This window comes from Lampetra planeri, chromosome 44 (assembly GCF_965212315.1).
Source record: "Lampetra planeri chromosome 44, kcLamPlan1.2.h2, whole genome shotgun sequence".
Classification (NCBI taxonomy): domain Eukaryota; kingdom Metazoa; phylum Chordata; class Hyperoartia; order Petromyzontiformes; family Petromyzontidae; genus Lampetra; species Lampetra planeri.
The window spans coordinates 5,300,247-5,319,282 of record NC_136150.1 but is presented as its reverse complement, the minus strand read 5'-3'; the positions used below and the strand labels follow the sequence as shown (position 1 = coordinate 5,319,282).

The window sequence follows — 19,036 nt, the reverse complement described above, 5'->3', positions numbered from 1 at the left end:
ATTCACTCTACAGAACAGGGGGAGATCATACAAACTCCACTCACTCACACTCTACAGAACATGGGGAGATCATACAAACTCCACTCACTCACACTCTACAGAACAGGGGGAGATCATACAAACTCCACTCACATTCACTCTACAGAACAGGGGGAGATCATACAAACTCCACTCACTCACACTCACTCTACAGAACAGGGGGAGATCATACAAACTCCACTCACTCACACTCTACAGAACATGGGGAGATCATACAAACTCCACTCACTCACACTCTACAGAACAGGGGGAGATCATACAAACTCCACTCACTCACTCACTCACACTCTACAGAACATGGGGAGATCATACAAACTCCACTCACTCACACTCACTACAGAACATGGGGATAACATACAAACTCCACTCACTCACACTCACTCTACAGAACATGGGGATAACATACAAACTCCACTCACTCACACTCACTCTGCAGAACATGGGGAGATCATACAAACTCCACTCACTCACACTCACTCTACAGAACATGGGGATAACATACAAACTCCACTCACTCACACTCACTCTACAGAACATGGGGATAACATACAAACTCCACTCACTCACACTCACTCTACAGAACAGGGGGAGATCATACAAACTCCACTCACACTCACTCTGCAGAACATGGGGAGATCATACAAACTCCACTCACTCACGCTCACTCTGCAGAACAGGGGGAGATCATACAAACTCCACTCACTCACACTCACTCTACAGAACATGGGGATAACATACAAACTCCACTCACTCACACTCACTCTACAGAACATGGGGAGATCATACAAACTCCACTCACTCACACTCACTCTGCAGAACAGGGGGAGATCATACAAACTCCACTCACACTCAATCTGCAGAACATGGGGATAACATACAAACTCCACTCACTCACACTCAATCTGCAGAACATGGGGAGATCATACAAACTCCACTCACTCACACTCACTCTACAGAACATGGGGAGATCATACAAACTCCACTCACTCACACTCACTCTGCAGAACAGGGGGAGATCATACAAACTCCACTCACTCACGCTCACTCTGCAGAACAGGGGGAGATCATACAAATTCCACTCACTCACACTCACTCTACAGAACATGGGGAGAACATACAAACTCCACTCACTCACACTCACTCTACAGAACAGGGGGAAATCATACAAACTCCACTCACTCACACTCACTCTACAGAACAGGGGGAAATCATACAAACTCCACTCACTCACACTCACTCTGCATAACAGGGGGAGAATGTACAAACCCTACTCACTCACGCTCACTCTACAGAACAGGGGGAGATCATACAAACTCCACTCACTCACACTCACTCTGCAGAACATGGGGAGATCATACAAACTCCACTCACTCACACTCACTCTACAGAACAGGGGGAAATCATACAAACTCCACTCACTCACACTCACTCTGCATAACAGGGGGAGAATGTACAAACCCTACTCACTCACGCTCACTCTACAGAACAGGGGGATATCATACAAACTCCACTCACTCACACTCACTCTGCAGAACATGGGGAGATCATACAAACTCCACTCACTCACACTCACTCTGCAGAACAGGGGGAGATCATACAAACTCCACTCACTCACGCTCACTCTACAGAACAGGGGAAAATCATACAAACTCCACTCACTCACACTCACTCTACAGAACAGGGGGAGATCATACAAACTCCACTCACTCTACAGAACAGGGGAGATCATACAAACTCCACTCACTCACGCTCACTCTACAGAACAAGGGGAGATCATACAAACTCCACTCACTCACACTCACTCTGCAGAACAGGGGGAGATCATACAAACTCCACTCACTCACACTCACCTTACAGAACAAGGGGAGATCATACAAACTCCACTCACTCACGCTCACTCTACAGAACATGGGGAGATCATACAAACTCCACTCACTCACGCTCACTCTACAGAACATGGGGAGATCATACAAACTCCACTCACTCACACTCACTCTGCAGAACAGGGGGAGATCATACAAACTCCACTCACTCACGCTCACTCTACAGAACATGGGGAGATCATACAAACTCCACTCACTCACACTCACTCTACAGAACAGGGGGAGATCATACAAACTCCACTCACTCACACTCACTCTACAGAACAGGGGGAGATCATACAAACTCCACTCACTCACACTCACTCTACAGAACATGGGGAGAACATACAAACTCCACTCACGCTCACTCTACTGAACAGGGGAAATCATACAAACTCCACTCACTCACGCTCACTCTACAGAACATGGGGCAGAACATACAAACTCCACTCACTCACGCTCACTCAACAGAACATACAATCCGCAGACAGAAAGACGCCCGCGCCGGACATCGAACCCAGGCACCTTCTTGCTGCAAGGCAGCACCAGTGTTTACCATTGAGCGACAACAACAACAAATTCGAGAGCCGGCAGATGTTCATGCGCGGTGACAGCAGAGAAAAATGTGCCTCTTACCTAACGCTCAGACTGCCGCCGCCACTACCACGTTACGTAACCCGCTCGCGATGGAGCAATTACTGCGATCACATCCGCAACGCCGATTTGCCCTCTGCAGCCGATCACGCTGTGGGCAAGGCCGGCAGCGGTTACGCGACGCTAATTTCGAAGCCCGGCAACCCCCCCCCCCCCCGCGGGGGGTAAGGGGTGGGGGAGGAGGTTAAATCACGCCCGGCTCGCTGGGTGATTCAAAACAATGAAACGTGCCGCGGACGGAAATTCAGCGGGCCTGGCATCAGGGTCGGGATTGAGCCCACGACCTCCTGCGTACCAGGCGAGGTAGTTAACATCACGCCAACGTGGCGCCCCTAAAGAAACTCACAGACAGAGAGATACAATGATGGCCGCACTGACTGACAGACACAGATGCCGATGGACTTGCCAAGTGACGAAGACTGATAGACCAGCCGACAGACAGATGGACAGGTAAAAAATTAATTCGTAAAAACAAAGTTTTTCACTATAAATCCTGTATATGCGTGGCATCAGTTTTATTTTATTATTCATTTCTGTTTTTCTTTAAAAAGAGTTTCATTTTATCACATTGGTATTTTAAATTAAATATGAAAAAAAAAAATCCTAAAAAGTGTAAAATTTTGGAAAAAAATATGTTTTCACGAAAATAAATTGTCACGCACAACGAGTCTGTGTGCAAAATGTCTTGCGCGCTTACGGTCGTAAGCGCGCAAGCAAGCAAGCAAGTGAACTTAATATAAAGGATTTAAAAATTAAAGGGCTGACCGACCGACCGATCAGCCCATGCGCGCGGATGAGTCGGATTGTCGCATCGCCGGTGACTTGGGGAAGGCGGCCTTCGTCCAGGTGTCGATAGAACATGACTACCGCCGCCGACGCTGACGATGTCGTCAGTGACGACGCACCACCTTGTCCACTCGATCGTCTCGGTGGGCCCTCCGTCTGCTTTTAAAATACGAATAAAACCCAAGGCGAAAGAAAGCCGCTAAAAGAGAAAGAAACCTGTCACACCACTGGAACCTCCTTTGCCAGGAGCAAAATGTGAAAATTGGTTTTTTACCCTTTAATCTGGCAACAAAAAAAAGGTGTCAGTTTTGTTGCCAGATAAAAGGGTAAAAAAACTATTATATTTTGCTACTGGCAAAGGAGGTTCCAATGGTGTAAATGCTTAACCCGAGCTCTCATACTCTGATGGTGCATTGTCTTTGAGTTGTGCGCCTTTTGGCGTCATCTGGTCCAACACCATGTGAGACTAGGCTCTAAGGAAAGCTGTCTTGGGTGTGGACCAATTAATTTCAAGGACAGTGCATACATTATCAGAGTTGTGTTTTTTGTTTGCATTCCGACCGCAGGTATTTTGGTCAATGCAAACATGAATCCTTGTAAAAAAAAAGGTGTCAGTTTTGTTGCCAGATAAAAGGGTAAAAAAACAATTATCAAACCTGTCACACTTACCCGTGGCAGCGTCGTTTAGTTTAGTAAGCCCCCCTCCGACTCTGATTCCGGTCTCATGAGGTGGCAATCTGTGACTCGGGCAATGCTAAAAATAGACGCTTTTAAAATTTTTGGATAATACCCCAGTGCCGATGTCAAAAAATACCTCTCGTAAGGCAGGATTTGCAAGAGAGACGTGTCGGGCGACGCGTGAGTGGCTCTGTGAGACTCTGCGATGAGCCAGACAGCTCGAAACTAAACAACTTTTTATTCTACTTTACCAAGTAAAGCCCACTTAGCAAAATAAAATTTTTTTCAGAAGCGACCTGGCTGTCGCAAATGATAGCTCAACGAAGTGGCGATTCACGTGGAAATTGATAGCAGCCAAAATACTCTAAACCCGTGTTGATTCAAAATGTGGAAGGGAAAAACCGGAGGACCTGGAGAAAAATCCATACGGACGAAACTGGCAAACATTGATCAAAATCGTGGCTTTGGCCATGGAAACAACTGCGACGAGCACGGTTGGCTACGTGTGGTTTCTACGTACATCCGTACATACGTACGTAGAAACAAACACAGAAAACGAACGATAAATCAAACGAAGCAATGCACCTGTTACGCCCCCGATAAACGGAGAGAAACATCGTTGTTGGACATCCAGGAGACTTCAGGGACTCCGGGAACCCTGGACACGCACAACCACGAGCGTAACGACACCCTGGGATAAAACGCCGGGGCTACAGTCGTAGCGTTATCCCACCCTCAAAACATCCCGACCTGGTCGGGTTCACCCGCTTCCCACAACCCAGCACAGCGGCTGACACTTGCGTTGGTTGTCAAAGGATCTGCGCGGAGTTCCGACCGCGGCCAAACGAGTGGCCAGCAAGGGAGGTGTTGTGGCGTTGTCACCGCAATCAAGTCCGACGACACGTCGACAGACAATGACCAAACACGAAAACTTCGCAAAGGGGCTAATCCTCGAGACTACTGAAATCTCAACGCCGCGCGGTTTAAACAAAAGCTAGCTTTTAACATCTGTACCGTAATCACAACGCTACCACACTGCCGCTCCCCACCATAAACACAATCACGCAGACACGCAGACACACAAACACACAGACACACGAACACACAGACACGCAGACACACAGACACGCAGACACACAAACACACAAATACGCAGACACACAAACACACAAACACACAGACACACAAACACGCAGACACACAGACACACAGACACACGAACACACAAACACACAGACACACGAACACACAGACACACAGACACACAAACACACAAATACGCAGACACACAGACACACAAACACACAGACACACAGACACACAGACACACGAACACACAGACACACAAACACGCAGACACACAGACACACAGACATACGAACACACAGACACACAGACACAAACACAGACACACAGACACACGAACACACAGACACACAAACACACAGACACACAGACACAAACACACAGACACACAGACACACGAACACACAGACACGCACACACGCACACACACGCACACATCATTAACAGCACGACCACAAAGCCGGGGTCAGACGTAGCGGTCAGCAGCTTCTTCTTCTTTGTCGTTGACGCCAAAGCGTTGGCAGCGTCACCGCGCCGCGGGGGTTGCCAAACCACCCAGAGGGCGGCCGCACGGGTTCGAACCGGCGGCAGCGCAGAACGAACCCCGGACACGCGCGCGTCCTCCCTGCGGGCTCTGCGACGTCTCCCCACACCGTCTCCCCCAGCGTCTCCCTCCTACCGTCTCCCTCCTACCATCTCTCACACCGTAGCCATCCTCCAAACCTCTCCGACGAACAACCCCCCCCTCCACAAACCAAACAACAATGAACGCCGTCCGAATCTCGGCGATAAACAACACGCGCGGGAAAAAACAGGGAACGCGTTGCGCACGCGAGCCTCACCAGGTGCTGCAGGAGTTCTAATCGATGGGGGGGAGGGCCCGGTACGGGCGCTCTCTGAAGGTAAATCAAAACAAAGCGGGCTGCAGGGGTAGGGTGGAGCGGGCTGAGGGGTGGCAGTGAAGTCAAAACGAACTCAGCCTCCGCTGCCTACGCTCGTTCCGTGTGGTGGCGTGGGGGACGAGTGGCGTGGAGGGCGAATCGCGTCCGTGTGAGAGCGTGAGAGGGATGGGGGGGGGGGCGTCAGAGGGAGAGCGTGTGGTGTTGGGGGGGTAGAGAGAGGGGGTAGAGAGAGAGAGTGAATGGGTAAGGAGAGCAGAGCGTGAAATCTTTTGTGAAATCTTTCATTTAAAACGGGGGGGGGGGGGGGGGGGTTTACATAAAGATTTTTTTTTAAACGAAATGATGACCCAAGCAAAGTGCCGACTACACCGAGCATGAGAGAGAGGGAGGAAGGGGGAGAAGAGAGGGAGATACGGAGAGACGGCGAGCGATGCGAGCGGGGGACGTCACAGACCGACACGCGCTCAAAATAGCTCCCAGCCACCGTCTCTCCTCTGTCCCTCTCTCTCTCTCCCTCCCTGTCCCCACTCCCTCCCAGTGTTGTTCCACTCTTCACCCCCCCCCCATCCTCCTCCTTCCCTCCTACACATGCCCCCCACCACCACCACCGCCACCGCCCCAGCTCGCTAATTCTAACTCTTTACCGGTGACAATTAGCGTTCGCGTGGGGGAACCCCGTTGGCCCGCAACCTCCCGCCCAATGTCGACATGGAATACATTTGGGCACGCGGTGCACCGCGGCCGTGCGTGCTCCTCGCCGTGGCCTGTGCACTGCAAGTCGCCGACTAACATGGTACAGCGACGCAGCGAACGGGAGAATACGCAAGTGAGATTGAAGCCCTGGGGAGGACCCAAAGGCTTACCTATAGAGCCTCGTAGACTTAGAGACCAAATAGACTTGCATAAGAGACCCGTAAACATAGAGACCCACGGACTTAAATAGAGACACGTAGACTTACATATAGACCCACTTACTTACACAGGGACCCATAGACTTACACAGACACCCATAGACTTAAATAGAGACCCGTAGACTTACACAACAGTCTCATAGCCTTGCACAGAGGTCCATAGACTTACATAAGAGAGCCATAAACTAAGAGCAGGGCTTAATTCCAGCCGGCTCTGTCCTGGTCAGGCCACCCGTGCAGCAATAGATGTCCACACCACCGGCCACACCGCATTCAGCCCGGCCACACCACATCCAATCCGCCCACTCGCGACGCGGCCTCACCGCTACCACTGCTCATCTGCCACCTTACTCCGGCCGACCGGCGTGTCATCTCCCACGGAACGCCGCGGGTGGTTTTTTTTTCACGCATCGCGGGGGAATCCCATTGCGTCAGGCGGACGCCGTAGGACCACAACATCCCATTTACATTGAGATCCTACGGACTTATATTGAGCACCCGCAGACTTACATCGAAACCCACACAACGTACAACACACACTGCGCGCACGCGTTCGCTCGAGAGGACTATGGCTCCGTTCCGATGTGTCCTGCGGCCGTGCCGCGTGTCGTTCGGCACGGTGTCCGACGTTCCGCTGCGCGTGCTGGGAGCTTCTTCGGGAGCCGAATGCTCCACTTCTGAGCACCCTCTGTCCCTGCACGGCACGACCGTAAAATAAATAAACCCTACTCGGCAGCAACGGCAAGATCACCGTTACGATTCAAAAAGTACTGAACGTTCCTTGGATGTTCCAAGCTCGAGACGATATTTGGCCAAAACGCAACGTCAACAGGCGAAGCCGCTTATTAACCTGCGCCGCGTTCCAACTTAAAAAAAAACAACGACTCATCACGTTTTTAATTCCCAAACTTGCTTTTACGAGTTATCGTCTTACGCTGTCCGACCGTGTGTTAGCGTGCGTGCGTGTGCGCGCGTGTGTATATATATACGCTATATATATAGTAAACAGGTTTTGGCTGTTCCCTCCGTAACCGTAAATCGTAGCGCAAAGAGGACATACTCACATGCCCGCGAGCCGAACTTGGTTGTGAGCCGCGGGCCGGCGCAATAAAAGTGTCCCCTGCCGCGGTCGACCGCCGGCTTGCCGATGCGCGTTCGCCGCGACGCGTCACCGGGGGAGGGCGCGCGCGCGTGCGCGTGTGCGTGTGTGTACGACACGCGCGCACACGCTCGAGCACGCGCGCGCGCGCGTGAGCGGTGAGCGGTGGGAGAAACATAAACAGGAGCGCGACGCGCACGGGACACACCTCCAACACGCGACTTCGGATCAACGCGCGCGCATGCGCGTGCGCACACGCGCAACGAAAGCGAGCCGGGCAGCCCTAGGCATAAGGCGAGCCTCACTGCTGCTGCTGCTGCTGTGTGTGTGTTGAACTTCTTTCGCGCCGTACGTAGCCAAACCGCGCCAATCGGGGGGTGCGCGCGGCGGGGGGGGGGGATGACAACAATCTCAACACAAAAAGAAGTTCTAAAGAAATGAGTGTTTCAATCTCGATGATTTAACAGTGCGCAGCTCCCAGCGGGGGTTTCCTCATATCGGAAGGAAGAAGGAAAGGGAGGAAAGCGAATTAAAAGTTGCAGAAGTTCCATCACAGGACGAACCGCCAAGTCGCGTAGCCCGCGAGCTCACGTGCGTTGCCCACCCCATGCCGAACGAATCGCAACGAAACAATTCATGGAAGTTTGTTGAGGACATCATTCTCATTTGGCTCCTTGAGATCTGGTCCGCTGCACTCGGGCACCGATTACAATGCCACCCTCATCGCCCCCCCCTCCTCCCCACGCCAACCCCCGCACCTCCGATTAGTGCGTTCGGCTACGTACGGTGCGATAGAAGTTCAACGTACACACACGTACACACACGCGCACACACGTACACACACGTACACACACGCACACACGCGCACACACGTAATATTGCGTAACGGCAGCAGTGGCCAAAACGCCGCGCAGCGCGATCAGGGAGCCTCGATGATGAACACGCGAGTAAGGGGAGCCAGGCAGACGCATCCACGGGGGACTCCGATTAGCCGGGTCTGCGACGCACGGCGCGGAACAAGCTCACCGTACTCACCGTACACAGAAGAACAAGCTCACTGTACTCACCGTACTCACCGTACTCACCGTACTCACCGTACGCACCGTACTCACCGTACTCACCGTACACAGAAGAACAAGCTCACCGTACTCACCGTACTCACCGTACTCACCGTACTCACCGTACGCACCGTACGCACCGTACTCACCGTACTCACCGTACTCACCGTACGCACCGTACTCACCGTACTCACCGTACGCACCGTACTCACCGTACTCACCGTACGCACCGTACTCACCGTACGCACCGTACTCACCGTACTCACCGTACTCACCGTACTCACCGTACTCACCGTACTCACCGTACGCACCGTACTCACCGTACTCACCGTACTCACCGTACTCACCGTACGCACTGTACTCACCGTACGCACCGTACTCACCGTACTCACCGTACTCACCGTACCCACCGTACTCACCGTACTCACCGTACTCACCGTACGCACCGTACTCACCGTACTCACCGTACTCACCGTACTCACCGTACGCACTGTACTCACCGTACGCACCGTACTCACCGTACTCACCGTACTCACCGTACTCAAAAGGCGCACGAGCGCGCCAGGAGGAGGGCAATGCCCGCCGCTAATCGCGATGGAATGCGCGAGACCGCCCATATGTGGGCATTCGCATCGGGCGCGCTGCGCGTTGCGTTTTCGCAGCGGTGGGGCGGCCGGGTTGGCTCAGGGGTCAGGGGATAAGAAGCCTGGGTTCGAGTCCGGGTTTCAGACGCTGCCCGCGACTGACGCGGGTTTCCGCGCGTACCGAGTTGACAATAACCAACAACAACAACAACAACGCGTAAAATCTTGGTTTCACACTGCAGGTTGAATAAATTGCCATACGGCAGGGTCATTGGAAGGGGTCTCGGAGGTAGCTCTGTCATATCTACTTCCAAATCGTTGCACGGCGAGACGTCAAGAGCACAATCTCAGCGGCGCCGCGGTGGCGAGATGTTAACCCCCTCGCCTGGTGTGCAGGAGGTCGTGATCCCAACCCTGACGCCCGCTGTATATTTGGAGTTTGCATGTTCTCGCAGTGGACGGACGGATTTTTCTCCGGGTCCTCCGGTTTTTCCCTCCACATTTAGAACCAACGTGCGTTTATTTGGCTGCTGTACATTTCCACGTGGTGATAAGCCACTTCGTTGAGCTGTCGTTTGTGGCCAGGTCGCTTCCGGCTCAGTGGGCCTTACCTGATCAAATAAAAAAATCGTTTTCGGTTGAGGCAATAAAACTTCGGGAACAAGACATATAATAAATTCCCCATACCTGCATTGCAAGACTGACAGCGAGAACCCTATACAATGTTCAACAAATTTCGATTTAAAGCTTTCGTGACTGCAGGGATTCATCTTCTTGGTTCTTTTGGTAAAGTCACGTAGAAGGGAAATAATAAAATAATAAAAATAAAACATGATGCTGCTAATCCGGCATAATGCACGGGCATATGACTTTGAAACCCCCCGCCCACCTACGCATTTCACAAGTAGTACTAATCCCATATCTGAATTTCCCATAAATATGCTAAATTCCTCTTGATATGCAAATTATTTTGTCAAGGCGCTCTTCCCCCTCCAACCCAGCTTAAATATACGCTCCAAGCCTGGGGTGTTTCATTCAGACGCTGTCTTCCCGACAGACCTGTTCTTCACCTGAGGACGGCTGCTTGCGTTGTGGCCGAAGCGTCGTGAGAATTATTTTATTATGTTTTATTTTTATTATTTTATTACTTCCCTTCTACGTGACTTTACCGAAAGAACCAAGAAGAACGTTCGACAAGGCGCAGTGCACTTATCCAGGATAAGCCACACCGAGACTCAAGGTTCTTGGGATTTTGGAAGTTTCACACATCTCAAGGTGATCCACTCACCCTCGCCTCCACACCCCAGGATCGGAGGCTTGCCCCTTCACGGCCGGCTTATTGCGACACTCAGTGCCGGATTAAGCTAGTGCGGGGCCTGTAGTATGTGTTATAAAGGGGCCCTAAATAAAAAAAATATTAAAACACACATTTTTTACTTGCATAGTAAAGTAATTGTATTTTTTCATTTGCTATACAGCCAGATAATACGACAAATCGCTAAGCTTAAACACCCAGTCGTTCATAAAAGTTGAAGGCGGTATAGTACTATACTCATAGAGCAAGTGCAGAATCACTGAACCGGAATTGACAGCTTGAATGCGTTTAGCGCGGGGCCCTTTAAAGTGCAGGGCCCGTAGCATATGGAGCTAATTTTGCTACGAGGATAATCCGGCACTGACGACACTCACCGCCACGGCATCCCCAATCCGGTAGTGCCTGTCAATTACCTTAGAATGTCAGTAATTGAACTGGAGCCTAATTCAAAGGGCACATCTTTCACAGTGGATAAAGTTTCACCGGCATTAATTTTCACATCCAATCACCCACGTGTTTAAATATACCCGAAATAGACAGGCCTAAAAAAAAAATCTAGCAGGGTGAACCACATTTATGTTGAACTTCTTCCGCACCGTACGTAGCCAACTGTGCTACAATCGGAGGTGCGGGGGACGTACAACAAACTAAACATTTATAAAGAAATGAGTTTTCAATCGAGATGATTTAAAAGTGCATTGCTCCAGTGGCTTCCTAATATCGGAAGGAAGAGCGTTCCAGACTGCCGCAGAAGCGCATCTGAAAGCGCCGGGGCTGTGCGGTGACCGCCGCTGTTCGATGGTTAGCCCACAAGCCACCGCTATGAGGATGACCGGAGTTCGCTCTCTTCTATTCTGCACGACTGACCGTGGTCTCGGCGTTATTAGACGCACGAGGCAATAAGACGCACCCCAAAATTGTGCCCGGAGTTAATAGAGTTATACAAATCTGGTCACACACACACCAGCAAAAGACTAAGATCCCCCCAGTAGAGCCTTAACGAGCACCTATCAAGGGTGGGTGGGCCAGCACCACGCCCGGTCGCCTTTGTCTTCCCAGTGGCAATGTTTGCACATCGCGCTAGGTAGTCATGTTGAGGCTAAGTCGACCTAGAGGAGGCCCAGGACCGGTTTAGATACTCGTCACTGGTGTAGGCCGTGAGCGGGGAATTGAACTTGGGTCAATGGGTTTGTAGCGGCAGACCAACACACACTAACGCACACTCACACACACTAACGCACACTAACACTAATACACACGCACTAACAAAGATCCCCCGTATAGCCTTAACAGACTGTAGGGGCAAGTGCTGTTAGCGAGCACCTACACTCACTAACAAACACTCTAACACACACAAAGACACACTCACACACACGCAGCAGAGCGGATTATACAACACACGGCCAACGTTCTTGAATTACAGGGGTGAAAAGTGCGATCTTCTAATCCGGCGAAGACAGTAACACTAGCAATGCCTTACCAGTGTGTGTGCTGCACCGACCCTACAGGTAACAGTGAAACCAAGGCTTACCTGTGCGTGTGTGTGTGTGCGTATGGGGAGCGGCGATGCAACGCTTAGCGCGCCACGCTAAGAACCCGGCGGCCCAGGTTCGATTCCCGCTCACGGCGAACACCAGTGACGATTATTATCTGAACCAGTCCTGGGCCTCTCCTAGGTCGACTCGGCCTCAAATGAGTACCTGATGTGATAACATCGCCACTTTAGAGACAAAGGCGGCCGGGACGTGGTGCTGGCCACCCACCCCCACGTGTGCCGTCCCGGCCTTCATAGGTGCTACTTGCTAACAGCACTTGCCCCAACAGTCTGTTTAGGCTGTACGGGGGATCTTTGTCTTTGTTTTTATATGTAAGCAATTTAACACGTGTCAGTGTTTGTGTAAGCCCATCCACGTGCCCCTCGTGACAACCTCTCCGCGTTGCCCTTCAAAGACTTCTGTCCGTCCGTCTGTCTGTCCGTCTGTCCGTGTGTCCGTCTGTCCGTGTGTTGAGGCTGCTCCCAACAAAACCACCAAGGGGAGCCAAAACGACGCAGGGGGGGGGGGGAAGGTGCGTTGCGATCCAGAGAATGCGGCGGTCGCTTCACTTTATACGGACAGCGGCGTTCACGCTCGCTAACTATACGGCCACGGAATAATAGCTAATTGCCAATGGCGCCATCCATCGCAACGGCGACAGGGCTCTTGTTCATTATAGAACTTGTAAACGCTTTTTTTTTATTTGAGCACGTAAGGCCACACTGAGTTACGCAGCTCTTTTTCAAAAGCGGCCTGTCCACAAAGGAGAGCTCAACGAAGTGGCTGATCACGTGGACATTTATATAATACTCTGAACGCACGACCTCATGTAAACCCAGCGAGGTAAACGACGTGGAAAAGTCCATCATCGATGTATAGGAGCCAAATACTCGAAACGTGTGATGTTCATTCTAAATGTGGAGGGAAAAATCGAAGGACCCACAAACAAACATTTCCACGCGATTCACGCGGACCGAGACGCCAAATATACCGCAGCAGGCATCAGGATCGGGGATCGAACCCACGCCCTCCTGCACACCAGGCGAGGTAGTTTACATCTCCTAGCCACCGAGGTCGCCATCCGCTGGCGAAACACCGCGGCGTTCACGATCCGAGGGGTGGCAGCGGCCGAGCCGAGCGGCAATCACGCGCTCATGTCAGGTGAGTGGAAAGATTGAGACACTTGGCCGTAAACCAGCATATATTTATCTGCGCCCACTGTCGCCGCTGTGCCCGGGGCGCATGGAGCGTGACCTAGAAATCAGAAAAAGCCCGCGAAGGGATTGTAGATATGCCGCGGCTGTTTTTAATTCGCCCCCTCCCGGCGTCGTGACACGAAGACGCCGGACGACTCCCGCCGCGGAGGTCACGCCGGCGAGCGTGGTGGGGAGCGGTGTTGCGGCACCGGGGCGCGGTCCCCGGGAAGATGCCTTCACGGAGCTACTTCTGAAGTCGACGACGCAGGGGCAGCTCCACGATGATGTCGGCACGTACGTTGAACCGAGGCGGCCACGCAGGCTGGCTCAACCGGGGGCTTCTCCCGATAGGTTTCTGAGTTTTTGGGCATCCCCAACGACGCCACGGATGTTAGCCGCAGTCGGTCAGGAGTGAGCTCGGCTCGCCGGGTTCGCGGCACTGTGCTCTTGCCGCTGCTCGACCCAGGCTGTAGCCAACGGATGATCGACCCTTTCCCGTTCCGATGACTTCTGCAAGTTGCTGAGTGGGTCCCGTTCACCGCTGAATATCGCAAGGCGCAAACGGCTCAGCATTAATTTTATTCAGAGAGTCGTAGAAGTTGTCTCGCTGCAGAGAACTGCAGTGACACGACCACACTCTGCGATAGCTGGGGCCAAACTGTGCCACGCGCCCTCCCCGCATGATGGCCTTGTGGGATCTTCGTTACTAATTAAGTTATTATATTTCAGATGACGTACACGTACGTCAACGGAACGAAGGTTCGGCGGAAGGCCGTCCGAGGTGTGGCCGTCGCGGTCGGGGGAGGCTAATATTACCGGCCGTGACTTCACAGGCAGGGCTCCTCGCTGATTCAACACTCCTTATACGACCCTGCACACCGATCGCATTCCCACCCCCACTCCACCAACACCAGCCCAGCCGCCACCGGCTGCCCCCACCCAGCCCCCCCCGCGCCCCCCGCCCCAGCCCCACCACACCGGGGCACACGCCCACACACACACAAAGATCCCCCGCGTAGCCTTTAACAGACTGTTGGGGCAAGTGCTGTTAGCGAGCACCTATGAAGGCCGGGGCGGCACACGTGGGGGTGGGTGGGTGGCCAGCACCACGTCCCAGCCGCGATGTTTACACATTGCACCAGCTACTCATTTGAGGCCGAGTCGACCTAGGGAAGGCACGGGACCTATTCAGATAATCGTCACTGGGTGTTGGCCGTGAGCGTGAATCGAACTCGGGTCGCCGGGTTCGTAGCGCGGGGGAATAAACCCACAGCATTTACAATCTCACGACTACATCGTAACGTGCGTATCTCCTCCGCACCACGCGTCCCTCTGCCCGTCTCTCGAAGCTGTCTGCGTTGGAGATCGCCCGTCCCAAGCGCTGGTCCAGCCTCGAGCCCGCTTTCGTTTCGGAGATCTCAAGCTAAGCAGGGATTTGATTTGCTCATTAGCGCCGGCGTGAATCATAACAACCTCTCAGCTGCTGCCCCTGTACCCTCCACTGGTTCCTGCAGGCGCGCGAGTCAACTCCGAGTTATATAACCTCATCACTCGCGGGACGATTCCTCGGCGGGCGGCACGAGCGGAAAGACGGGACGGAGTTCTGGATGAGGACCGGAGAGTTTTGAGGTCCAGCCCCCTCTGAGCTGGACAGTGGGCAAACTGAATGTCGAACGGAGTGACCGGTCGGCTGTGATTGCTCGCGAGGGACACCTGTTGACGAACGTCAACATCCCCATCATCTTTTTCGATTTAAAGCTTTCGTGACTGCAGGGATTCATCTTCTTGGTTCTTTCGGTAAAATCACGTAGAATGGAAAAAATAAAATAATAAAAATAAAACACAATAAAATAATTCTCACGACGTTTCGGCCACAACGCAAGCAGCCGTCCTCAGGTGTTCTTCACCTGAGGACCGCTGCTTGCGTTGTGGCCGAAACGTCGTGAGAATTATTTTATTATGTTTTATTTTTATTATTTCCATTCTACGTGACTTTACCGAAAAAACCAAGAAGATGAATCCCCATAATCATCATCATCATCAGATGTACAAGCACAATGTGCGTGCATAATGTATGTTGATTACCATATGAATAACCCAATCCGGTAATGCATATCCATTGTAATTTACATGCATTCAATAACCCCCCCCCCCCCCGAACTGGCCTTCGCACCTGATTGGCTCACGAGGAACGACGTCACATTCATCCCCTAATTTAAGAACGAAACAGGAGGATTTCTCTTCTTGGTTCTTTCGGTAAAGTCACGTAGAAGGGAAATAATAAAATAATAAAAATAAAACGTAATAAAATAATTCTCACGACGTTTCGGCCACAACGCAAGCAGCCGTCCTCAGGTGAAGAACAAATCTGGCTGTCGCCTGATGATGCTGTTTGTAATGACTGGCGAAACGTCGTACTCATGATTGTAAATGTTGTGGATTTGCTCTCCAACACACCGGTGTGCTGTACTAGTAACGAATTGGCCACGTTCTGTTTACGTGACAAACCTTTTCAATTGGCTGTGTCGGGTGGTGGTCAGTTTAACGACACATTTATATTTACGCGATCGAACCCAAAAAAAAACCTCTATTACGGATCATCATCATGAGCAAAGTGCCAAGTATAGGAAATGTGAGCAAGTCACATAACGCCTCAATGCCCGAATCACAAATACGAAGGGGGAGGCTTCATCACGGCTGTGATGCACTGCGCTACTCCCAACGTGATCATCTGCATCAACATCGGCCGTGCGAAGAAGCTCGCATGACTGATGCATCGTAAAAAATGTCAGTTTTTTTATGATCTCACCAAAGTGTTCTCCGGAGTGTAAGACGCAACCCCAAACTTGTGCCCAGTGTCAATACAGCTGTACAGATCTGGAGCACAAACACGCATACACACAAAGATCACCCGTATAGCCTTAACAGACTTTTGGGGCAAGTGCTGTCGGTGAGCACCTGTGAAGGCCTGATGTACAGTATTCAAACCTGCGTGATTTCATCATCAACATACCACCATCGGTGTTATTTATTTGTTTCATTATCGTACAACTACGGCACTACGAATTGTCGAATGAAACGTCTGTCTCACGATTGTCACCCTCCCATCGTAATTGCACCGATGCAATCAAATGTCACCGCTTCATCGTCACACCATCGACGTATCGGCATTTGCCGCGTTTCATCTGCGTGTGCCGTTTGAAGTTTGTCCTTGACCTCCACTTTTAACTCGACCACCAAGAGTTCTACGTGGAAGACAGATGCCCCTGCCGCTAGCATTGCACGGTGACTTTGGTGGTGTGGTGGCAGTGGTGGTGGCGGCGGCGGTGGCGGCGGCGGCGGCGGCGGGTGGCGGCGGCGGCGGTGGTGGCGGTGGCGATGGTGGCGGCGGCGATGGTGGTGGTGGTGGTGGCGGCGGGTGGTGGCGGTAGTGCAGTGGTTAGCGCACCGCGCTACGAACCTGGCCACCCGAGTTCAATTCCCGCTCACGGGAAACACCAATGACATTTATACGAACCGGTCCTGGGCCTTCCCTAGATCGCCTCAGCCTCAAATGAGTACTTGGTGCAATGTGTAGTAAACATTGCAGCTCAAGAGACAAAGGTGGCCGGGCGTGGTGCTGTCCACCGTCCCCCTTCGTAGGTGCCCGCTAACAGCACTTGCCCCGTCTGTTAAAGGCTACACGGGGGATCGTTGCCTTTGATCTTTGATGGTGAACGGCGGCGGTGGTGGTGGTAGTGGCTACACTGCTGCTGCTGCACGCGGCTGTCTGTGACCCAGCGCTGTGGAAGCGGCAGCAGCAGCAGCAGCAGCGAGAGTTGGTGGATCACCGCACACGAACGCCGCTAAGCTCCCTCCCTTCTCCGCGTGGGTCGGCATCGATGAGGTGCCGTACCACCCTGGCTCGCCAGGTGAAGGCGGTGCAGCAGAGCGCGGACTAATCTCATCCGCTTGAACGTCGGGCCCCCCCACGGGCCCCCCCCCAACCCCGGGCCCCCCCCACCCACACGCGTGGGGTTTTTTTCGGGGTGCTCCGGTTTCCTCCCGCAACGGTACGCACGCACGCACGCTCACCAATTGGCTGAAAACATCGTAATAAAAACAAAAATTCGATTTAAAGCTTTCGTGACTGCAGGGATTCATCTTCTTGGTTCTTTCGGTAAAGTCACGTAGAAGGGAAATAATAAAAATAATAAAAATAAAAGATAATAAAATAATTCTCACGACGTTTCGGCCACAACGCAAGCAGCCGTCCTCAGGTGAAGAACAGGTCTGTCGGAAAGACAGCGCCTGAATGACGCGTGACTTTACCGAAAGAACCAAGAAGATAAAAAAAATTTAATTTTAAAATAGCATCGTCCATATTAATGGAATCCCATAACGATGCACATTAATTATATAAAATACCAATTCCCTTTTTTTAACCAGGCAAGGGCCCACTCAGCTGCGTAGTTCTTCTTCAGAAGCGACCTGGCCACAAATGATAGCTCAACGAAGCGGCTCACGGACAGCCACTACCAAGAACATATAAATAAGAACCCTACTAGCGAGCACAATCTAAAATTAATCAACAAATTAAGAAATGGCACCAAAACAAAGAACCCAATCTTGATCGTCCGCGGCTCCACGCTTGCGGACCGCGCAAGCGTTGTGTGATGAGGCATAAATTCCGCTGCATCTATAAAAAAAAAACCTCTCCATTCATATCATCATCATCATCATCCTCACACTCCCACCGCTGTGGTGAGATGGCCAAACACAACTGCGCATATCTATTGCCCCGAGATCCGAGCCGAAGAAAACAGGTCATCGACACCTCCTCCTACGACCTGGTCGCTGCCGAGTAACGAGGCGGCAGAGTTTGCGCTCGCTAAGCCTTTAAAGTCGCGAGCATTCGGCGCTCGCGGCGACGCCGCCGCCTGCCAGAACGACCACGTCCGTTGCTCAAGACCCGAGCTGGAACTACGGCGCGGCCAAAACAACACATTGCGGAATCCAAGACGCGATGACGAGCTCGCAGGCACGGTGCGCACGTCTATTTCGAGAGAGGGGAAGAGGCGATCGGTTAGGCCAGTGGTGCTTGACCCGGGCTGCCCGCACTCCTCTGGGGGTGCGAGCGCCTTTTGAGAACCAAAGGGATGCAGGCTGCGGTAAAAGGTGAGAAACCCTTTGGTTTACACTGAGACCGCCTTTACCAGTGGCAAAATATAGTAGTAGGTTTTGACCCTTTCAACTGGTACAAAAACTGACACCTTTATACAAGGGATCATGTTGGCAATAACCACAACACAAGCAGTCAAAATGCAAACAAAAAGAAACAACTCTGATAAT

At 52.0% G+C, this 19,036-nt stretch overlaps 1 protein-coding gene across 6 annotated transcripts in view; it reads right to left on the bottom strand.

Moving 5' to 3' along the window:
- Positions 1–19,036, bottom strand: part of LOC144732875 (inositol hexakisphosphate kinase 1-like) — a 57,686-nt gene that overhangs the window by 25,802 nt on the left and 12,848 nt on the right. Inside the window, exon 1 of one of the 6 annotated variants that reach the window (XM_078614529.1) lies at positions 7,983–8,103. The exons of 4 other annotated variants lie outside the window; for them this stretch is intronic. The gene's annotated coding sequence lies outside the window, so the exon portion shown is untranslated. Of the gene's footprint in view, positions 1–5,947; positions 6,272–7,982; positions 8,104–19,036 lie in introns of those variants that run through there. One more of the 6 variants, XM_078614531.1, reaches the window with a different exon arrangement.